Genomic DNA, 22,910 nt, shown 5'->3' on the forward strand with positions numbered 1-22,910 from the left:
TATTGCACTACTGAAACTGAACAGGTCCAAAGATGACACGCAAAGCCGACATATTTACTTTTGGAGAGCGTAATACGCCTATCAGCTCAGCGTCGTTCTGCACAATAGTGCAGGGCAGTGAACTAAAAGGATTAAGCGTAGTGGCCTGGTGGGAGGCTAGTTGGTGCCTTCTAAGAACTATCCAGCACTTCGGATGTCGACTGTTAGCTGTATTCGTGGCGGTGTTCTGAGGCAGCAACACTAGGCCGAGCCTCGTCTGGGCTGACAGCGGAGTATAGATTCACTCCTGACCTACAACATTTGTGCAGCGCCTATTTATGATCGTATGGCAACCACAGATTAACGTAGAACCAATATTGCACACAGACTAACAAATAGAACTACAAAATTGTGAGATGTAGATGACCTACGACTATGAGTTCCGTTCTTCAGCCTTCCTCACGCACCTCTTCACTATGCAGTCGAGGGTATAGGAATATTAACAACTTGAAGAGATGAATGATAAAAACGTTGGCTTGATGATTGTAGCACTTTTTGTCTTGGCGTTACGGATAATTATCTAAGAGTATGGCATTGATTTCCTTACAAAGTGGGGTAGATATCCTGTTCCAGAGGTACAATGTTTGCGTTACACACCAGATTCTCAATGATATTCGCCAGCTTCTCTAGCCAGCATGCATCACTAGACTTGCCTCTCGTAAATACCATGTATCATAGAGCGGGGCGTCATCTGGTCAGGTCTCCATTACCAGAAACACACATGTTCAAGTAGCAATGAAAATGATCTTCCAAATTGACGTTGAACTGCTCAGTCTCCATGCGCTATTGCAGTAATGATTTGTATCTACAGCGACTGTACTTTTGGGAAGTTGAGACCATCGTTTGCACCCTTTATAACATACGATTTATCCATGGTGAACATTTGTTTCAGGGATGTCATCTTCAATTTTTTGCTATTATATAAGCTGTTATGTATATAAATCACATTTCACTTCACTTATATCTTCTGTGTTTAAGGGGCACGTGATAACAAATGTTTCTTGATTGATCCCATTTAATTCCAGTTGTGAGCAGCATTTTTATATGTTTGAGAAAAATAGACAAAATAGATGAAGCAGCGCTTGGCGGATACTCTTAGTGCTGCAACTTGACCTCAGATGCCTGCAGCTTGTAGGCCCTACTCATTACATTAAACTGCGTATTTTTAGACCACAGAAACGTTTCAAGTAATATGATGTACTTTCTTTATTTCAGGTGAGTGAGTTTGCGGTCTTTCTATCCAAAGCACTACATCTTAGACGAGAAGACTGGACAGCTCGTAAGTTTTCTTATTAGACTATTATGATAGATTTCTTCCAGACTGAAGTCTTTCCGCCGCTTTTACCTCCATTGACCTCCTCCGTTGCATATATGTTCTTATGAGTTCTAAAACTTAAATAATCCTTGTATCCAGCACTATCTGAACACTGTTGAGACGAAGTTACTAGCCGGCCGCTGTGGCCGAGCGGTTCTAGGCGCTTCAGTCCGGAACAGTGCTGCTGCTAAAGCCGCAGGTTCGAATTCTGCCTCGGGCATGGATGCGTGTGATGTCCTTAGGTTAGTTAGGTTTAAGTAGTTCTAAGTCTAGGGGACTGATGACCTCAGATGTTAAGTCCCCTAGTACTTAGGGACATTTGAACCATTTGAACGAAGTTACTTACCTCTACGTAGTTGCAGATATTTCTTTTGAATCTATATAGTCCTTACCTATTGTAATTCTTTATTTTATCTTGTCCTATATGTAACTTTGATGTTCTTTTTGTCATCTTCATTAATGTAATTCCTTTCATTTCAGTTGTACCTTTTCCAGAAAGCAATTAGAGATTGTCTCCTTTTGCTGTAGCATAAGGAACATATGTATCACGTTTTTTTAATCATCGCCTTGATGTTTAACGCCAGTGTACGTTGTCTTCAATGACACTGCTGTCGTTGAATGTAAAATCTTCTAGGCGTTACTCCGCATCATGTTTCTTCTAGACGATCGACGTTTCGATTCATCTGCTGGGATCTTCTTCAGCACAGAGCTGAAACGTCGATTGTGCAGAAGAAATATGACGCGTCTCAACAACAACGTTTCCATCAAATGACAACGCCAACGAAAGCCTTCAGATTAACATAATTGCTATTGTTTGAGGTTTGTGTCTGATGACGCAGAAAAAGGTTTCTGTTTCTTCAAAAATATATTCGTGAATAATTTTATTTGTGTAAATTTGTTGCCTCTGCTTACTTCACTCATACTCCGAACAATTTGGTGCTAGCAGTAAGATGTGGCCAAAGTAAGGAGAAATCAAAAGTGCTTTTTGTCTCAGCAGAGGAAACGCAGGAACGCCAGTATTGAAGGTTTAACTGCAGTAAATGTTCTTTGATTCCAAGAGAAGTTAAAAAACTTTGTTGCTAGAGCAGTCGGATGGCTGCCTCTCGACCCAGACAACAAGAAATAGCGAAGGCCTAAACTAGAAGCAAATATCGACATGCTACCGCTGCATGAGAACCACTCCAGTGTAGACTTCATCCGCAAGTAGTGTTTGGCTATAACCGCGCACACAGTGCGGTCAGCTCTCTCTCTTCCTGAGGTCAGAGTCTTGCCATGAGTCGCCTGTTCGCTTTGCAAAATGCCGAAGTTACACGGAACACATGTTCTGAGCGCAACTTTAACGCCAGAAAGTCGAGTTCGACAATAGCCAACACGCGCGCTTATATTAGCAATATACCTAGTAAACAAAGATAAATTGTAGGACGATGATGTAGCACCAGCTGCAATTTGTCTCGAAATATCGGTTGCATGCTTTGTAAAGTCGGATTTGCCTTACTGTTCACGAAGTATTGATCGTGAATTTCGTGCGCCTACGGGCTTGAGTTAACAGAAAAGGGAATTTTCTATGACCCACCACGCGATTCGTCACAAGTTTGTTTCATTGGCAGGAGAGCATCACATTAATGGTTAACAAATTTCAGTTGGAGATCTTGCAATTAAACTGCTGTGCATCAAAGAGCCATACTTGCATAATCTCTGTTCCTGCTCATGAACTACGAATGAAATTGACTATGGGGAAGTGGATGATTCTAGAAACCATCGTCAGATACCGCACCGTGGCGTGCAAGGTAGAAATGTTGTTATTTGCTCACCGACCATACAGCAGTTTCGTAATGCCAAATACTGATGCGGTGAGAGCGTGTATTACTTCAGGCGTTAAATATATTCTTTTCGCGTAATACAAAGTAAAATTACCGTAGATAAATGTTTTCTTTGCTAGTTCCTCGTGCATGATATGATTATTATGCAAATTGACTTCATAAAACTGTTTAAGATACTCAAAAAGCATTCTAAAGCCCACCATATCTCGTCATTGACTATCAGTGGGGACATTAAATTATGTAGATAGAAGCGTTGTTCGTTCGGAAGAGTTTGGTATTTGGTGTCAGTTTGACTCACTGTGCCGGCCGTAGTGGGCGAGCGGTTCTAGGCGCTACAGTCTGGAGCCGCGCGACCGCTACGGTCGCAGGTTCGAATTCTGCCTCGGGCATGGATGTGTATGACGTCCTTAGGTTAGTTAGGTTTAAGTAGCTCTAAGTTCTAGGGGACTGATGACCTCAGAAGTTAAGTCCCATAGTGCTCAGAGCCATTTGAACCATTTGACTCACTGCGCAACGATCTTTGTTTCAGTGTAGGCAAAATTTCTGAGATCTCGGGTGCCGGATCTCAACTATTTAGAGACTGTGGGGCTTCTGTCCATTACAGCTGCCCGGTCTAACCTGTCAATTTTATGTTCAAATGGCTCTGAGCACTATAGGACTCAACATCTTAGGTCATAAGTCCCCTAGAACTTAGAACTACTTAAACCTAACTAACCTAAGGACAGCATACACACCCATGCCCGAGGCAGGATTCGAACCTGCGACCGTAGCAGTCCCGCGGTTCCGGACTGCAGCGCCAGAACCGCTAGACCACCGCGGCCGGCTCAATTTTATGTCCTTTCTGACCTCTTTTATCTGTACGACACACGTCAGCCTCTCTTGTGGTGATGTACCTATCGTTTCGAAGGATCGAAGAAAGGAAGGAAACAAACAAACAAGTAAACAAAGGTAAGGGTTTAACATCCTGTCGACGGACGTGGTCATTAGATACGAACAGAAGCTCCGACGGGGTAAGGTTTGAGAAGGAATGCAATCGTGTCCTGTACCACTGAAACAGTCCGTCACTTACCTTAAGCCATTCTGGAAATCGCATTCGGGAGGACGACGGTTCAATCCCGCGTCCGGCCATCCTGATTTAGGTTTTCCGTGATTTCCCTAAATCGCTCCAGGCAAATGCCGGGATGGTTCCTTTCAAAGGGCACGGCCGACTTCCTTCCCCGTCCTTCCCTAATCCGATGAGACCGATGACCTCGCTGTCTGGTCTCCTTCCCCAAACAACCCAACCCCAACCCCATTCTGGAAACCCACAGAAAAGCGCAGTGTGGATGATAGTCCTTTCCAGTGCGATTCTAGCGCCTTACCATCTCTCTTTTAGGATGAGTTTACATGTATTCCGAAGCTTAGCTGCCTCCTGAACTCGTCTGCTTCCGGACAATACAGTTGTAGTGCGGAATTATCTGAGGCCATCGGAGCACATTACTTTGATTATTTGTGTTGCCCCCACAGATGAACAACAGCTTACCGCGAATCGATGTTGCTGAACTGTCCCTGGATTGGATCTATAGATCAGTAAGATCACTACAAATTATCTTGCAGGGTCTTCCCGTGAGTACCCTCTGTGCTTATTCGAAACAACTAGCTTGGAATTACTGAGCTACAGTTGACTGCCCGCTACTTTTCTTTCACCAACGTTTGTATAAGCACTGCCGCATGCAAGGGTCGAGTGTAGGGAGTGGTACCCCTGTTAACACGCATAGGGCTGCAAATGCCGAGGTGTGCCGTTTCACAGTGTGGCGCGTAACGAGCCGGCTCCCGTAGCGCACCCCGCGTGTCTGCAGCCGGTCGCGGGTCAGAGCAGCTTGTCCCGCCGCGCCACCGCCACTTGCGCACAGGCGGCGCCGGCGGTCCCACAGAAACAAACCGGCCGTAATGAGGGGCGCCGGAAATAGCAGACCGCCCTGCCGCTCTCCACCTGGCCGCGCCGCACTCCTCTCTCACACAAACAAAACGCCATTGCTGCTAACCGCACTGCCAACACTGCTGTTTCCCGTTGTAAGGTTCCTCTTTCTAAGCTAAAATTCTTTATCTGCTCAGATTCCTTGTGAACTTCGAGGTACCCGAGGCATGGGACTAGACAACCCAGTGTACTCCTCACACAGTTGCACAGCACAGGACTGCCATACTGCTGCGTACCACAAAATGCTGGGCGATCAGGGACGTGAGGACACACAGGAAGCAGTTTGCGATTTCTGCACTGGAGACACTAACCTTACGCTTCGCCTCAGGCAACGCACTCCCTCACTGCTTCCAATCCTTCCTGCTACATCCAGGCAAAATGTAGTTCGGCATATCGCGACAAATTGGGACATCCACTTTATCATCTGATCTGTCCTGAAAATAAAATTTGACATTCTCAGATGTGGGTAAGCGATCCAATTTCAAAAATATATGTTTAATCACAGATGTCTTGATTGCATTTGGTGTGTTGATGATATGAGGGCGTTCAACAAGTAATACAACACTTTTTCTTCTCGGCGGTTGAAAAAATGCGGAATTTTGTCGTGGGACATATTGAAATTTTTCATTTGCTATAGTTATGCCGGCCGGTGTGGCCAAGCGTTTCTAGGCGCTACAGTGTGGAACCGCGCGACCTCTACGGTCGCCAGGTTCGAATCCTGCCTCGGGCAGGGATGTGTGTGATGTCCTTAGGTTAGTTAGGTTTAAGTAGTTCTAAGTTCTAGGGGACTGATGACCTCAGATGTTAAGTCCCATAGTGCTCAGAGCCATGTGAACCAGTTCCTATAGTTTCACGAAGTACCGATAGGTGGCAGCTTTATACGTGGCCTTCCAAATGTCGTCTGTAACGGAGGTGCGTTCCACACAGACAGCTGTCACGTAGTTTCTTTTAGCGGAAAACTAGAGCATCGCCACAGATATTCACACGCGTTTCCAGAATGTCTAGGAAGACATGACAGTGGACAAAAACACGGTGAGTCTTTGCACGAGGCGTCTGTCACCATCGCAACAAGGCCGCGCAAACTTGTCCGATCTCCTGCGTGCTGGCCAGCCACACACACCCTCAGGAAATGGAAGAAACGACTTCGGCGTGTTCGTCGCCGTAAAAATACAAACGAACTTATCCTTCTACATGACACTGCATCGCACAAGTCTGCTCACCCGAGAGGAACTCGCAAAACTTCATTGGACTGTTATTCCTCAGCCACCCCTTAGCCTGGATCTCCCACCTTCCGATTTCCATCTGTTTTGCCCAATGAAGGGGGCACTCCGCGGAATGTGGATGACGGAGAGATTGTTGATGCAGCAAAACGTTCGTTCCGGCGTCGACTGGTAGGGTGGTACCACGCAGGCATACAGCCCCTCCCAGTAAGATGGGGTGAGGCTCTCGCACTGAACGAAGACTATGTTGACAAAATATGGTTTTGCAGGCGAGAATGTGGGGAAAATATGTTTTACTACAACGCTGGATAAAACCAACTTGCTTTCAGAAAAAAAGGGTTACATTTCTTATTGAAAGCCACTCGTTGTTATCCGGTTTCGACTATAATGAATAATTGTCAGAACCAGTGTCTCGTTAGGAAAGTAGAGCTCGTGCAAGATAACTTGATCCGTGTACAGAAATACATTCTCGGTCTCAGCGCTGGGCGAGTCCACCCCTCTGGTGAGAAGAGGCGGCCGCCTCAGTTACCTGCCGTCTACTGAGCCCGAGCAGAAAGCTTCGTCCATTGCGAACGAAACACACTCTGCCAGCTTCGGCTACAGTGCGGGCTACAGAGGCATTCGCACTCAGATTTTACTACAACCTCTCTCAGACGATTTGGAAGAAGCTATTCGGTGAAAAATTGATTCTCTCGCACCTCACAGCGTCGTTCATCATCCGCGTCATGAGCTACCTATCGTTTCCGTGAGGTGTATAGTTGTATTGTATGTTAACCGGGGGCCTAGAAGCGACGGAGAGGCTCCGTCCCAGCTGCAGCCGCAGTGGTCCACAACCCCATGACGACTACCGCAGTCCATATCACACCTCCGCCGCCCCACAGCGAACCCAGGGTTATTGTGCGGTTCGGCTCACACCAGACAAGTGTAACCCCTATGCTTGCGTGGTAGAGTAATGGTGCGGTACGCGCACGTGGAGAACTTGTTTGCGCAGCAATCTCCGACATAGTGTAGCTGAGGCGGAATAAGGGGAACCAGCCCACATTCGCCGTGGCAGATGCAAAACCGCCTAAAAACCATCCACAGACTGGCCGGCTCACCGGACCTCGACACAAGTCCGCCGGGCGGATTCGTGCCGAGGACCAGGCGCTCCTTCCCGCTCGGAAAACCGTGCGTTAGAAATGGTTCAAATGGCTCTGAGCACTATGGGACTTAACATCTGTGGTCATCAGTCCCCTAGAACGTAGAACTACTTAAACCTAACTAACCTAAGGACATCACACACATCCATGCCCGAGGCAGGATTCGAACCTGCGATCGTATTAGTCGCGCGGTTCCGGACTGAGCGCCTAGAACCGCTAGACCACCGCGGCAGGTCCGTGCGTTAGACCACACGGCTAATAGGGCGGGCTAGGTGTATAGCTACTGTGCTATTTCTATACAGGGTGTTCAAAAATTTCCGTTATAGATTTCTAGGACCTGTGGAAGGGAGTGAGTACGTAATATTTTGAATATGAGCCCATCTCCGGAAATGTACTGTATCCGTGCTACAGCCGTTTGAAAATATGTTGCTAAATAGGTATGCAACATGGTAGTCATGGTGCGCGGTAGTTACGTGGGCTCGGCTGACGCCATTTGACGAATATCCTACCTCTCTGACATGGTTTGAGCCTCGTTCACTTGTCTGTGAGTGTTAGAGCAACATTGCTGAGTACTGGTTTGCAGAATTCACCGATGTGATCCTTCTGAATAGCGAAGCTCACGGTAATAGAACAAGATCGTTCTCCATAACGACGGACTTAATCGCATATCCTTTTCGTCACAATTATGCAATGACATCGAAAAAGGGTGCCTTCGTCGTCAGCAGGTGAACAGTGCCGCTCCAACGAGACGCTGTTCGCCGAATTGAAAGAGGCCGTACTGCATCACACTGAAAAGAACCCGACCACGAGTATCCGAGCAATTTTCTTGGCCATTAATGAGTGGAATTGTAAGGCAAATGAGGTACAGTGTCATGCCGAATCAGTTACTTGTAATAGCGGACGCGTTACCAACATGTTTTCAAGACATGGGTTCCAATTCAAAATATTATCTACTCACACCTTTCTGCAAGTCCGAGAAGCTCGTAATAGGAATTTCCAAACGCCCTTTATTTAGTAAGATGCTGTGCAGAGTTCGAATATCTGTCTATTACAATGAAGAATAGGGGTCGCTATGAGTTTGCGCTTGGTGCACGTTAGATCACATATTGCTGCATACAAAACAGAGCTAACATACTGAATTTTTCTTTAAACTTGAGACGACATCTATATCTATCGCCAACCTCGAGAAAATTGATTGTTTATAGTGCCCTCACTTCTGATCGTGTACGCAAACGATAGAGTGGAAGTGCTATATTCACATCATCCCTCATATCTCAGAACGGTCAGAGGTACCGAAACTAATTTTTGACACTGTTAGTATGCGAAGTGTAGATTATTTTGTCACAACATAGCTAACATACGAAACTTTCTTATATACTGCGATGTACGAATGACTACAGATTTCTTCAATGAAATATTGTAATTCTTTGGGGTACCATCCATCGATAGCTGGTGAAAAAAGAATTACTTTCGGTTTGTAGCAACATAAATGAAGGAACCGTACTTTCTCCTTCGTATCGAGCATTAGCTTCTCATAAGCTATCGATCATAATTGTCGTCAGTTATTTGATTAATAATAGATTGTTTCAGGATTCTGTCGCAATAGCAATTGCACTAGCATGTTAGTGAGATGAAACTTTGTAAACTCCGCTGAGTTTTGGGAAAATAACATAATTTTAACATAGCAACAAGAGAAAGAAGAAAACTTGCACAAGAAAGATGAAAATTAAATGGCTCACTCTGTTCCCATTTTGGGTGTAATCTTGTACCCATTGTGTTTTTAATAATAAATAGTTGATGTGACGAATTATTTGTCGTACTGGCATGAACTGTTAATAGGATCGTTGCCAGAGTCGCTGGCAGTAGCTTACAAGTTCTGTGAGATACGCGTTTGTGTGAAGGTTTAAATTGCTGTTCTAAGGTGCTGTTTTACACTTCCCCTACCGCGGTGTCCCTTCCCCACCACTGGCGTTGTCCTTTCCCTTGCCGCGTCGTCTGCGCAGCGGGGGGGGGGGGGGGGGGGGGGGGGGGCATGTAATACTGCACGCACTCTTGTAACACACCAGCGCTCATCATCGTGGTCATTTAATATTAAGAGACGTGTAGCTACCTTGACTTGGAGAATATAGTTCTGGCCGGAGGTAGGTATGTGCTGTTTAGGGGTATTTTCCGCACCGCGACGTGGAAACACTCATTCAGGTTACCGTGAACATGGAACCAAGTCCAGTATTTCACCTTTGTCGGATATCAAGTGTTATCCTTTCTTCTGCATCTCCATGAGTATGCTGTGGACACTACTGTCTCCCAAGATAACAACAGCACGCATTGGCCTTTGTTCCTAGTTAGATGAACAATGTGACCTTTGCTGGCCCTGTAAATCAACCGATCTCACTCCCACGGAAAGTGTCTGCTACTATTTAGAACAGCGCGTGAAACATAAGTCAACATGCCCACATTCTGGTAGCTCTGTGGAATGAAATCATTAATGAATGGCGTCAGCTGGATATGACAAACCTAAAGGAAGAGGTGGACTCTTTTCATCACAGAATTCGGCTCACTGTCAAGGCTGGAGGTAGCTATACACGTTATTAGCGTGGTGTTTCGTGGCGGCTGGGGTGGGGCTGAATTATTATTATTATTATTATTATTATTATTTGTGTCCGGCGTGCCTTGTCTTGTAAAGCTATTATTTAGGGGATTACGTAGTTCTTAAATTAAATGTTGTGCTCGAATGAAATCATTTTGGATGTAATTCCGAGTTTTCCTTATTCGTAAAAACGAAATTAATTGAAATAAGGTCTGTCGTTTCGACAAATGTATATGGTACTTCAAAACTGGTGGTTAGTTTTGCGATATGTGGCCACTGGTTACCCAAAAATATTTTTATCAGATTAACACCTAGCCGGCCGCTGTGTCCGAGCGGTTCTAGGCGCTTCAGTCCGGAACCGCGCTGCTGCTACGGTCGCAGGTTCGAATCCTGCCTCGGGCATGGCTGTGTGAGAAACGGCTCAGCGCTTAGAAGTTGAGGTGCGCGGCTCGTCAGAGTGGGCGGCGGGCAGCGAGTCTGCCGCAGACGCAGACGTGTGAAACACACGCGGTGACCCGCAGATTGCGGCCGCCACGGCGGCCCACGCTGCCCACGCTGCCCGCGGGTGACGTAACGCCGCAGAGGCAGGCCCGGTCTGGCGCCGCCGCAGCAGGGGCGCCGCCTGGTCTCGCCTGCCCACGCTGGCGCCGTACCGCACCGCATCGCGCTATGCTCACGGCCCAGTGCGGTGGCGCTAATGCTACTGAAAGCCGTATAGGCGTGACGCTGCGACGAGCCTGCGGAAAACACAAGAAAGGTAGTTCGCTGTTACTGAGTCACTGCGAATGAAGGAATGGTATCTCACGATCTCTAAAACTACATTCCGTCACGGTACGTTGCCGACGCCATAGAACGCTATCACTCAGATTCGTAACACTTGAAAACTTTCAGAAAGACGTTGAGGAGTTAACGTCCCGTCAACAGCGCGGTGGAGAGAGACGGAAAAACTTCGAGCTTGGCTAAGATGCCTTAACGGGCAATGCTCATGAGCTGTAAAGACGTACTAAGTACGGAGCTAGCCTTTCAGTCAGGCCCAAAATCTAAAGGGGAGGGTGTTGAGGATTATGACGTTCCAAAACAGTATCCCCATTTTTTCATATACCAGTTTCCAAATTTCTGTACTAATTCTCAGAGAATGAATTAGCCTGAAAATTAAGAATCTCGAAAACACTTTTCAATGGATGTTTTTCTCGGAACCGGAATTTCTTGGAAATTGTGCTAAAGCGAGGTATGAGGGCAATCCAGAAAGTAAAGAACGATTCGCCATACCAAGATATTCATTAATAATAATAATAATAATAATAATAATAATAATAATAATACAGAAATTTAATATAAACGTTTCGGCACATACACCGAGGTGGCGAAAGCCAAGGGACAGCGATATGCATGTAAACAAATAGCGGTAGTATCGCGCACGCGAGGTATAAAAAGGCAATGCATAGCCAGTGCTGTCACTTTTACTCAGGTGACTCATGTGAAAAGGTTTCCGACGTCATTATGGCCGCACGACGTAAATTAACGGAGAACGTTTAACATTGCAAAGCGTCAGCAATCGTGAATAATTCAATGATTATAATGAATCCGCCTCTATTGCAAATAGAAACCGGATGTTGACCTAGGTTTCGGGGCGGATAACCACGCCTTCCGAAGGTCAACATCCAGTTTCTATTTGCAATAGAGGCAGATTCTTTATAACCATGAAATTAACAACTTTGAACAAGGAATGGTAGGTGGAGCTGGACACGTGGGACATTCCATTTCTGAAATCGTGTGGGAATCCAATATTCTGAGATTCAAAGTGTCAAGAGTGTGCCAAGAGTACCAAATCGTAGGCATTACCTCTCGTCCTGGACAAAGCATAGGCCGATGGCCTTCACGTAACGACCGAGAGCAGCGGCGTTTGCGTAGAGTTGTCAGTGATAACAGACAAGCAACACTGGATGAAATAACCGCAGAAATCAATGTGGGACGTACTACTAACGTGTACGTTAGGACAGTGTGGCAAAATTAGGCGTTAATGTGCTATGGCAGCAGACGACCGATGCGAGTGCCTTTGCTAACGGTACGACATCGCCTGCAGCGCTTCTCTTGGGCTCGTGACACTAGTCGCCTGGAAAATCGTGGCCTGGTCAGATGAGTCACGATTTCAGTTGATAAGAGCCGATACTAGGATTCTAGTGTGGCGCAGACCCCACGAAGCCCTAGTTGTAAACAAGGCACTGTGCAAGCTAGTGGGGGTTCCACAATGGTGTGGGCTGTGTTTTCATGGAATGTGCTGGGTCCTCTGGTCCAAGTGAACGTATCATCGACTGGATATGGTTATGTTCGGCTACTTGGAGACCATTTGCGTCCATTCACAGATTTCATATTCCCAAAAGCAATTGAATTTTTAGGAACGACAGCGCACCATGTCACCCGGCCACAATTGTTAGCGATTGGTTTGAAGAACATTCTGGACAGTTCGAGCGAATGATTTGCCCACCCAGATCGAACGACATGAATGCAATCGAACATTTATGAGATATAATTGGCAGGACGGTTCGTGCACCGGCGACACTTTCACAAGTATGGCCGGCTATAGAGGCAGCATGGCTCAATATTTCTGCAGCGTCGAGTTGCTGCACTACGCCGTTCAAAAGGAGGTCCGACACGTTATTAACAGGTCTCCCATGACTATTGTCACGTCACTATATTTTGTCTATTTTTCCAGTAGTCACCTTTGACATTAACGTACTTGTCGTACATTGTCAATATCTTGTGTTTGTGGCAGCCTGGGTATTCAATGAGGTCACGACATCTTTCAGGTCTTCACCTGCGAAGCGCTTTCCAGCCGAGTGCTCCTTCGTTTTTTCTGAATAAAGTCCGACGGTGCCTGAACTTCAGGGAGGATGCTCATAGATGACCCACCGGAATTTCTCACGCATCAAAGCTTTTGTCAGCCGTACAGTAACCGGACGTGCATTGTCGTAAAACAGAAAAGTTCCACGCCAGAGCTTGGTTCTTCGACGGTACTGCATAGCCCAGTGAATATGTTCAAGGGTAGCACAGTATGCAACATTGTTGACGTGTTGCTGGGCATCAAATCGACGAATAGGTCACCCTCATGGTCCCAGAATACAGAAGCCTTCACTTTTTGAGTTCTTGAAATTTGTTTGAACTTGCGTGGCTTCTGTGTTGCTTCAGCGTCGGAGCATTATGACAAAACCGTGTTTCACCTCCGGTAACAATCTGGTCAATGAACGTGTTGCCATTCCTTTCGTAACAGTCCAAGGACGCTAACGCGGCACCCATTCTCGCAGATTTCTGGTCATCCGTGGCACTCAACGTGCACACATTTTGTGGTAATTGCTGAGTGACAATTTGTGCACAGTTGTACAAGACACTTCCGTCAGTAATCGTGAATAGGCGATTCTCTCGAATGATGCGATCCATCTTTCGTTTCAGTGCATCTGTGATGACGGTGGGTCACCCTAATCTCTCTCCGTCATGAACATCTGTTCTCCCATTATGCATGACTGGCTGCTTTCATAACACCTTCGCCATAACTGGAAATGTTACAGGATGTAACGTTTTCCGCCTGCGTACAACCACATGTGGCAATTATCCACATCACACGAAACATCAGAAACCAATAAGCAGGTGCCATAAGAGAGGTATGCGGATTTTGTGGGCGAACGTTCTCTACTCCCTGGGTGACACTTGTACTAATTATTGATGTAAACACATTATTATTATATTTAATGTCCAGCAGCTCCATTTTCTTGCTGTTAAGACTGTTGAACGTCTCGTGTACTGAAACACAATTCACAAAATAGATTACACTAGTAGTAAATGGAAATCCGATGCACAGAATTAAATGGAGGCGTATTCATCGGTGAATAGCAAACGTGACTCCGAGAAACAAAATAACCGCGGAAAGTCGTTGAGCGTGATAATAGTCGTCGACAACGGAGCTCGGATCGCAGCGTATGGACATCGAGGGTGCAAACACAAGAATCTGCCAGAGCTACGCTGCCTCTCCTTGAGACCACTGGTACGCGCCACGTGTCCGCAGATAGCGCGACTGTCTCGGTGCATGTCAGCTTATGGTCGTCTGTGATGTGATCCGGCATATCCTGTAGTTGCAGTCGCCGTCACAGTCGCTGACGGATACGGCATATACCTATCAAATTGTATTACGTTCTACGCGACCACAAATTGCTGTTCTTGGTATCTCGTGACCGTTATCGAAAACATGCGGTGACGTTACAGTACACAAGTATAGTGGTGACAAAGGAAACTGCATCGCAGCGCGAACGATTACTAGACGGTTGTACACATACACTATCAAGTCGTTCAGAGTGTCCTCGTGAAACATTACGATAAAAACTCATTATAAGCCGAACGAAGCGCACGCACTTCCAGATGCAGTGATATTGTTGTCGACTAATAGGTTCAAAAATGGTTCAAATGGCTCTGAGCACTATGGGACTCAACTGCTGTGGTCATAAGTCCCCTAGAACTTAGAACTACTTAAACCTAACTAACCTAAGGACATCACACACATCCATGCCCGAGGCAGGATTCGAACCTGCGACCGTAGCGGTCGTGCGGTTCCAGACTGTAGCGCCATTAACCGCTCGGCCACTCCGGCCGGCCGACTAATAGGTATACTGATTAAAACAATTAATTAAATGGTCGAGATACAAATACTGAGGAGTGATGGCTGTGTATATTACTACTGTTCATTCGGAATATAAATTTATGTGAAAAGGGTGTGTTAAAATGAAGTGCCATTTTCTTATATTTCCTTCTACTGATGACAGCAAGGGTCGAAACTAGAAAAAAGTCATGTTGACATTAGTCTGCAAGCAAATTCTCATGGAAATCAGTTTGACTTGTGTTGAGACCGACCAGCAGTCATTGGTGCCGCCTGTTTTCCTGTCGGTGTTCATTGCTCACTCGTTACTGGTTGTATTCGTTTCTCTATTTAATCCTCTGTCTCTGCTGCTTTTATTATACATAGCGCTTACAACTGTGTCTTACATCAAACGCTCCCTACGTATCGTTTTGAAGTTGTGCTGACGTCAGAACGGGATTACTGATATTAATTTACCCGTGATAATGGTGGTTTAGCTCTGTGGCTGTGGATTAAATTACTTGAAGAAATAAGGCAACCAAAGAATTTTTATATAACTTCATCTATACCAAGCCGCCTATCGGATTTTCATCCGTCTTCAGTTAGTGTAGTACATTTATATGCATATAAATGTAAACAGATGACATACTGATTGCAAAATAAAAGTAAATACATTTAACCATAATAAAAATTAACCAGGTTACCTGTCCGGAACTTTCGCACTTTCGCATTTTTAAGTAAGACATTATTTGGAATAAGTATAGTCTCTGGGATAAGGGTGGTTGTGAGTCTGAAGATAAAATATCTTTAAAATGAACCGAAAGACGGGAAATATGGAAAGTGAATTTATAATACATCCTTATACATACGTACATACATGAATACATACATACATACATGCATTATTGTTCGTAATTTCGAATTTTCGACCATATTATTTACGTTTACCTGCCGTTAGAGAGATGTTTAGTGAGCAATACAGCCGGCCACTGTGGCCGAAAGGTTTTAAGCGCTTCAGTGTGGAACCACGCTGCTGCTACGGTCGCAGGTTCGAACCCTGCCTCGCGCATGGATGTGCGTGATGTCCTTAGGTTAGCTAGGTTTAAGTAGTTCTATGTCTTGGGGACTGAAGACCTCAGATGTTCAGTCCCATAGTGCTTAGAGCCATTTGAAACATTTGAGAAATACAAATATAAAATACGAAGAAGAGAATGAATGCGAAATGTGTAAATTAGAAAGTAGTGTTCGCTTCTTAACTGGTACGTCATTAAGGCCACAATAACCTGTAATTGTATTTTGGGATTTTAAATGCACTTCGTATTTTATGTAAGCATATTAGGCCATAGTTGCAACAAAATCCGAATTCAAGGCGACAGTGACGACGAACATGTTTGTCGGTTCGGAAAGTATATTCGATTAGAAAAGTCTGCTTGTACGACGGGCAGAGATAATGGACTGCTGCAGTGGTCACTTATTATCTATGACAATGCTGTATACATATTACTCAGTTAATAGGTACTTTAAAATGAATATTTGTAATAATATAGAATGAGAAATGAGTCTCGCACTCGTGATTAATAAGTCAGCTTCGTAAAATGTAGTTATGAAGCTGGGCATCCACTATACTCTTTCGTCAGTGACATTTAAGTCCTTTTTATGTTAAAATCTTCCACAAACGGTACGTTTTAGCGCGTAATCGATATGCATTGTGAGAAGCCGGTTAAAGAACCTTTCTAACGACATCTCACTCATCTCTCTTCGAGTAGTATATGTTCAGAAAAAGGGATGTTGATTTGAGAAATAATGTATAATGATAATACGACGTGGGAAATATGGTAGATAAAGGTGTTATTATTTTGCACGGGGCACCAGTAGGTACGAAATGCGACTGACAAAGAATTTGTTGTATGATGAAGATAAACACATATTAGGCCAATTGACGACGGGTGAAAACTATGGCCGGCCAGTGTGGCCGAGCGGTTCTAGGCATGGATGTGTGTGATGTCAAATGGTTCAAATGGCTCTGAGCACTATGGGACTCAAATTCTGAGGTCATTAGTACCCTAGAACTTAGAACTACTTAAACCTAACTAACCTAAGGACATCACACACGTCCATGCCCGAGGCAGGATTCGAACCTGCGACCGTAGCGGTCTCGCGGTTCCAGACTGTGTGTGATGTCTTTTGGTTAGTTAGGTTTAAGTAGTTCTAAGTTCTAGGGGACTGATGACCTCGGCAGTTAAGTCCCATAGTACTCAGAGCCATTTGAACCATTTTTGAAAACTATGACAAGAGGCTGGTTGCTGTATTTCTTCAAGTAAGATCAGTTATTCTGTGTAGTGTGAACGGAATAAAGCGTGAAATGGAGTCCTTCTTTCTCCATGTGGGAAATAGATGACGTGGTATTCTGCAGCGGTATAACCAAAAGCGTTGAACGTTAATCAACAGACACGTCTGATGTACGCCGAAACACACCCTCAGCGCCGCATTTCATCTGCGAAAAGGTCAACCGGCGGCTTTTAGGTACGGGACGTTCGTCGCTAATAGAAGAAAGAACGTAGAACTCACACAGTTAGCATTCCGCATATGATGGGGCAAGTGATCTGACGAGTAGACGATGCTGCAACAAGTGTGCAGCTGAAGCTCTTGGAAAATCAGTTTTTCACGAACCGTTCTTCAGTGCTCCTGCTACTATACCATAATGCGGATAAGAAACTGGGATACTAATCAAGTGTGAGAAAATACCAATCCTGCGGCGATCATGGAAGCAAGGCATCAGGTTCACTATAGTATCAGTGTGTGGGTAGGAATCGTGGCTGACAGATCCATAGGGCCATACACTTTGGCGGACAACATAATTGTTGCTTCTTACCACCAATTTATTCGCGGCAAATAACCCGCGCTATTAATTGACGTTACCCTTGCAGGAATGTAACGAATGTTATTTATGCGCCATTAGAGGCCATCACATTTTTTCGAAGAGGTCCCGTGGTATTCTTCCTGGCTATAATCCCTTAGATTTATAGATACGGGGACATTTGAAGATACTACTGTTTTCCACAGCCTTCGACACGTGCACATCTTAAAGGTGCGTGCGTTTCACGCGTGTGGCCAAACCCAAGAGTATTCAAGTGATTTCGGAAGAGTTCGTGAGTCTATGAGAAGGAGGGCTGAAGAATGCATAACAGTGAGCGGTAACGACATTGAGCACCTCTTATGGTGGGAACAAAGAGATGACTATTACAGCACAGAATGGTGCATATATCAATGTGTATTTTGCTTCAGGATATATGTTTATAAGACTGTATTATCTCCTGAAAAGATACGCGACATTTTTTTTAATATTCTGTATTCTCAGCAAGGTACTCTACATAACATAACGGGATATTTTTTGCCCCATTATTAGTCATATACTGTCCTATCACATTCATGTGTGCTAAAGTAGAGGTTCTTATGTCAGATATACTATCGAAACACACAAGAAACCAGACTGGCGTTACCTAAGAACTATTTGCTGCGGTGTGTTGGCTCACGTCTGATTTTGGACCTTGAACTGTGCCATTATTATACGAAAATCGAGCCACTCTGTGTCAATGGACAAGCAGTTTACAAGAGACCGGCGTGTTCCCTGCGCTCCAGCGGAAGGTAAAACGGCGAAACTCCTGTTACCCCTCTCGGAAGACGACAAGTACCAGTATTTTGAGTAGGGAAAGGGAGAAACGCGGACGTTTCTTGACTTCAATGTATCTTGCTTTGAATCGACCCACTACTAATTAAACGTTTGGTTCAAATGGTTCAAATGGCTCTGAGCATTATGCGACTTAACTTCTGAGGTCATCAGTCGCCTAGAACTTAGAACTAATTAAACCTAACTAACCTAAGGACATCACACACATCCATGCCCGAGGCAGGATTCGAACCTGCGACCGTAGCGGTCGCTCGGTTCCAGACTGTAGCGCCTAGAACCGCACGGCCACTCCGGCTGGCTAATTAAACGTTTGGGAAGTGTACAAATTTTCTGTATCAGTCTAAGAATTTCTGTGGTTTCAGACATTTCCCAGAGAAGCCCAGGAACGACCTGTAGTAACCTATTCGCCAAATATCCCAGAGTTTAGTGAGTTTGATAAAACTTGTCACAGCTTAAAGAAACAGTTCGAAGTCTCGGAACATTCATTCACAAATACATATAAATTCCGTAATAAAGAGAACAGTGTCGTTTCCCTTTTGTGAGGCATGGTGGATGCAGAGGATTGTTGCACGGTAGATCTTGGGTACAGTTTTTCCAAATTTATCCCTACTGTTTTCCGAGATGGCCATCTTCAGTTTATAAACTCCCCCCCCCCCCCCCCGTCCTCCCTTTAAATTCCATTTGCATCTCTGTCGTACTTTCATATGGATTACACCACCTGTTAGGACTCTAGCACTGCCTGCCTGAGTTCATTCGAAGTTCTGGTATGGTACCCATTCGAGAATGACCCAAAACACTGGAGCAATATGTTAGAATAAATCGCATAGGAAGATATATGATACCGTTTCGGTGACCTAGGCACCTCATCTAGATGCCTGTGTGATCGATGTATCGATTGTCAGGTAGTGAAGCTTTGGAAGTCGTTTGTGTTCCGTGGTACTACACAATACAATACGTGCAAAGAGATGCTACATGACGGCAAAGTGCTTCACCAGGAGTTATTTGTGGGACGGACTCCGGCTTCCTTGTTGATTTCAGGTATGTGATAGCACAGCACTCCGCCCCGTTTCTTTCTGTAATCGCAGAGAAGTACTGAAACACTGTGGAGCAGTGAGAGAGTGGTGGCTGCGTTTCTGCAGCGCTCTGGGAGTTGTGTTTGGGGCAGACTGTACACACCGTCGTCGGGATCCCTGTATTTCTTTATGGAAATCATGACCCGAATGGGATATTGTTCTGAGTTCGTGGCATTTCTAAAGCCCATTACCAGACTCATGCAACCGCATTCGTGAAATAAAGTGCTTAACATGACATTTTATTCGATCGCTTTCCTGCGTCGTTTAATATATATTACTATCAAGTGTACAGCTCCACTGTCGTCTTCTACTATTTGTGATCTTATTTATGACCCACAAAAGGCTCGTTACAAAAGGAATAGCTGTCCACTCCATAAAACGTCCGCCTTTCATTATTGTACCAACAGTTGTTTATGTTCGTAAATTCGTATGTACAAAAGTCTCGATGCATAAACATTATCGTGGATAATGTCTCCTCATGTCGTAGCCAGTACCTCATTTGTCAGAAGTACATTAAATATGACAGTTTTAGAGTTGTTCTAGGAATTACGAATTCTAAAAAGTCTTTTGATGGTCTGGAAGGGAACTTGAAGGTTTCAATTACTGTTCTTAAACAGAGTAAGATTTAGTAAAGTGCAGCTGTCACAGGCGTCTTGTTATTCCTAAATAATCTTCCCTTTCTTCTAAAGGCGTACTAACGCCTTTGTAAAACGATAGCAGCCTAACACGCACAGACTGGTGACCATAAATTATCGTGCTCCGTTTGCGACTCTGGAAACTGAACATTGTTCCTGGCGGGTATGGCAGGCAAACCGGTTCCGCCAGTTGACGTTACGTTTTTATTATGTCTGACGGATTTTGACTGTTCATTACTTCAGTGTAATTCGTAACTGTCGGAAAGATATATAGCTTTGTAGTGTTTGACGAGCCTCATATTGTCATCAATATTTGCAATGTTCTCATTCCCAACGCAGTATGAAGCTTTACAAGTTACATATTACTCGAAGCATAGGAGAAGAAATGCAGATACAGAGGTTTCGGAAGATTAATGCCTTTTTGATGTGCTACCTCGTAATAGCCGCAGAAACGCCACACAGTGCTTTGCTTTGGAAGTCAAACATATTAAAAAAAGACTTAAGAATTAATTTAAAACAGATTGTAAGCGTCTGTGCTAGGAAAATAAAATTTGCTATTTTATAAAAATAAAGAAAGCATCATTACCACTTTGGGGTGTCTGCCATGAAGGAGTCACGTTATCTGTGAACTACTCCTTAAAATTGTGTGTACTTCTGGTATTACAAAAAAAAGAATATTAATATCCTAAATTACTATATTTACCGGAACATATTTGAAAAAGACATGAGGATTTGAACATAATATTCTATTTATTTTAGAAATGTGTTTCTTAGTTTGAAAACCATTTATTGAACTTTAGTCTTGTGACGATTATTTGCGTTCTCTATCGTGTATTACGCAGCAAATGGAAGACCGACTAATCAAAATATTCTAATTTACCGCTTATTCTGTAAATGAATGAACAGAACGAAAATGACAACATTTTCTAGAGACATTTTCATTTGAACTCATTCGTGAAAAGGTTTTCAAAATTTAAAAGGAAATGATTGCAATCAGGCTTCAACAAGGTAAATGATCTCTCTGAAAACAGCATTACAGCCCCCCCTCCCCCCCCCCCCCCCCCCTCCTGCGTTCGTCGACTTCTACTCTTGCTGGATTCCAGGAGGTAGAATTCTAAGAGGTAGAAATCGTCAGCCAAACATAGCCGGTATCCCACAACTGTTCAATTAGATTAAGGTCCCTCTAGACACGCCATTGATTGAATACTAGGAACTCCAGGCATCGAGAACTGAAAGCTTCACCGTAAAAGTATGTGCAAATTGAAGGACTGAGGAAGTATGTAAGGCGTGCTTGTCTGGATAGCTTAGTTGCTAACACCATTACCCACAGAGATCAGGACGAAATCCACACAGTTCACAAATTTCGTTAGTGTTCAGACTTCTGCATAATGAATGATGCATTCTAATAGTATATTTCCTTCTGCAACTAAACAGTAACAGTTGGACAGGGGACACCAAATGGACATGTATAATGAATAAGAAATTTTCATTGATGGCAAAGTACGTGGCAGCAAGTTGCTAAAGTATAAGCTAAAAAGTCACGAAGTCAGTTTCTTCAAAAGTGTGTAATACTTATTTTGTTAAAAGTCTTATCGATATTCTATAACCAAGAACTTCCAGATAATCATAGAATTTAATATTTTCCGTAAGATGCTTATGCAGATGATTCTATCTTTATTTGCATTTCCTCAGCAACTGATATTAGTTTATCTTAGTAATTAACAGTCTCGGGAATAATGTAAACATCTGGAAGTGAAAGTTTTAAATGGTGGTGGTGTGTTAAACACTGTGCTCTGTGTGCCAGACAAATTAATTTCCATAAAAAAAAAGTAATTCAGTACATTAAGGAAACGATTCAAACATACAACTCACTTGAGTTACACACTAAAATAAATGTATCTTTCTGTACAGGGTGTAGAGACCTATGGTCTCTCTTTTATCGAAATTAAACCTCTCTATACTACATTTCTCTTTCGAATATTTCGATGCTACTCTAGTCGGGAACTACGCGATACTTGATTTCCATATGATGATGAACATTATAGCTATTACTGTTTCCGTAGTTATTCATAGTCGACAAGAACGTTTTCCGTGTTAAATTTGAGAACGTGAATATCCGAGAAAAATGTTGATCCTCATTTTGTGTATCACATGTAACAAAGTGTAAATAAGAGTATCATTCTGAAGAATTACACAAATTGCATTTTATAGTAATGTATGAGTTTTTATATTGATCACATTCGCTCTAAATCACGAATTATATTTTTGTCTTTAAAAGCAGTTTGTAACTCACTCGTTGTGTATCGTACACAGTAGTAGGAGACTGTTGGTTGTGTCAGTTGGAAGTAGAAATTAGTGGTTGGCCCATTATGCCATGGTGAACAGATCACATTTCATGATTTTATGCTTCGAAGTTGTTTCAAATGATTCTGCCCTACGAAAATTGCGAGTGTAATTTCGCATTTGCTTGCAAGAACCTTTCAAAATGAGGTTCGACGCTTTTGTTCAGCTGAAGACTTTCAGTAAAGAAAAATCATTAATTCTGAAGACATTTTGGAAACGTGAAAATTACTGTGTGTGATATGACGGCAATAAATGGACACATATGCCGCGCGGATTGGCCGCGCGGTTTGAGGCACAATGTATTGGATTGCGCGACCCTTTCGCCAGAGGTTCGAGTCATCCCTCGGGCATGGGTGTGTGTGTGTGTGTGTGTGTGTGTGTGTGTGTGTGTGCGTTTGTTTGTTTTTAGCATAAGTTAGTTTAAGGTAGTTTCAGTAGTGTGTAACGCTAGGGACCGATGACCTCAGCAGTTT

This window comes from Schistocerca cancellata, chromosome 1 (genome assembly GCF_023864275.1).
Source record: "Schistocerca cancellata isolate TAMUIC-IGC-003103 chromosome 1, iqSchCanc2.1, whole genome shotgun sequence".
In the NCBI taxonomy this organism is placed as follows: Eukaryota; Metazoa; Arthropoda; class Insecta; order Orthoptera; family Acrididae; genus Schistocerca; species Schistocerca cancellata.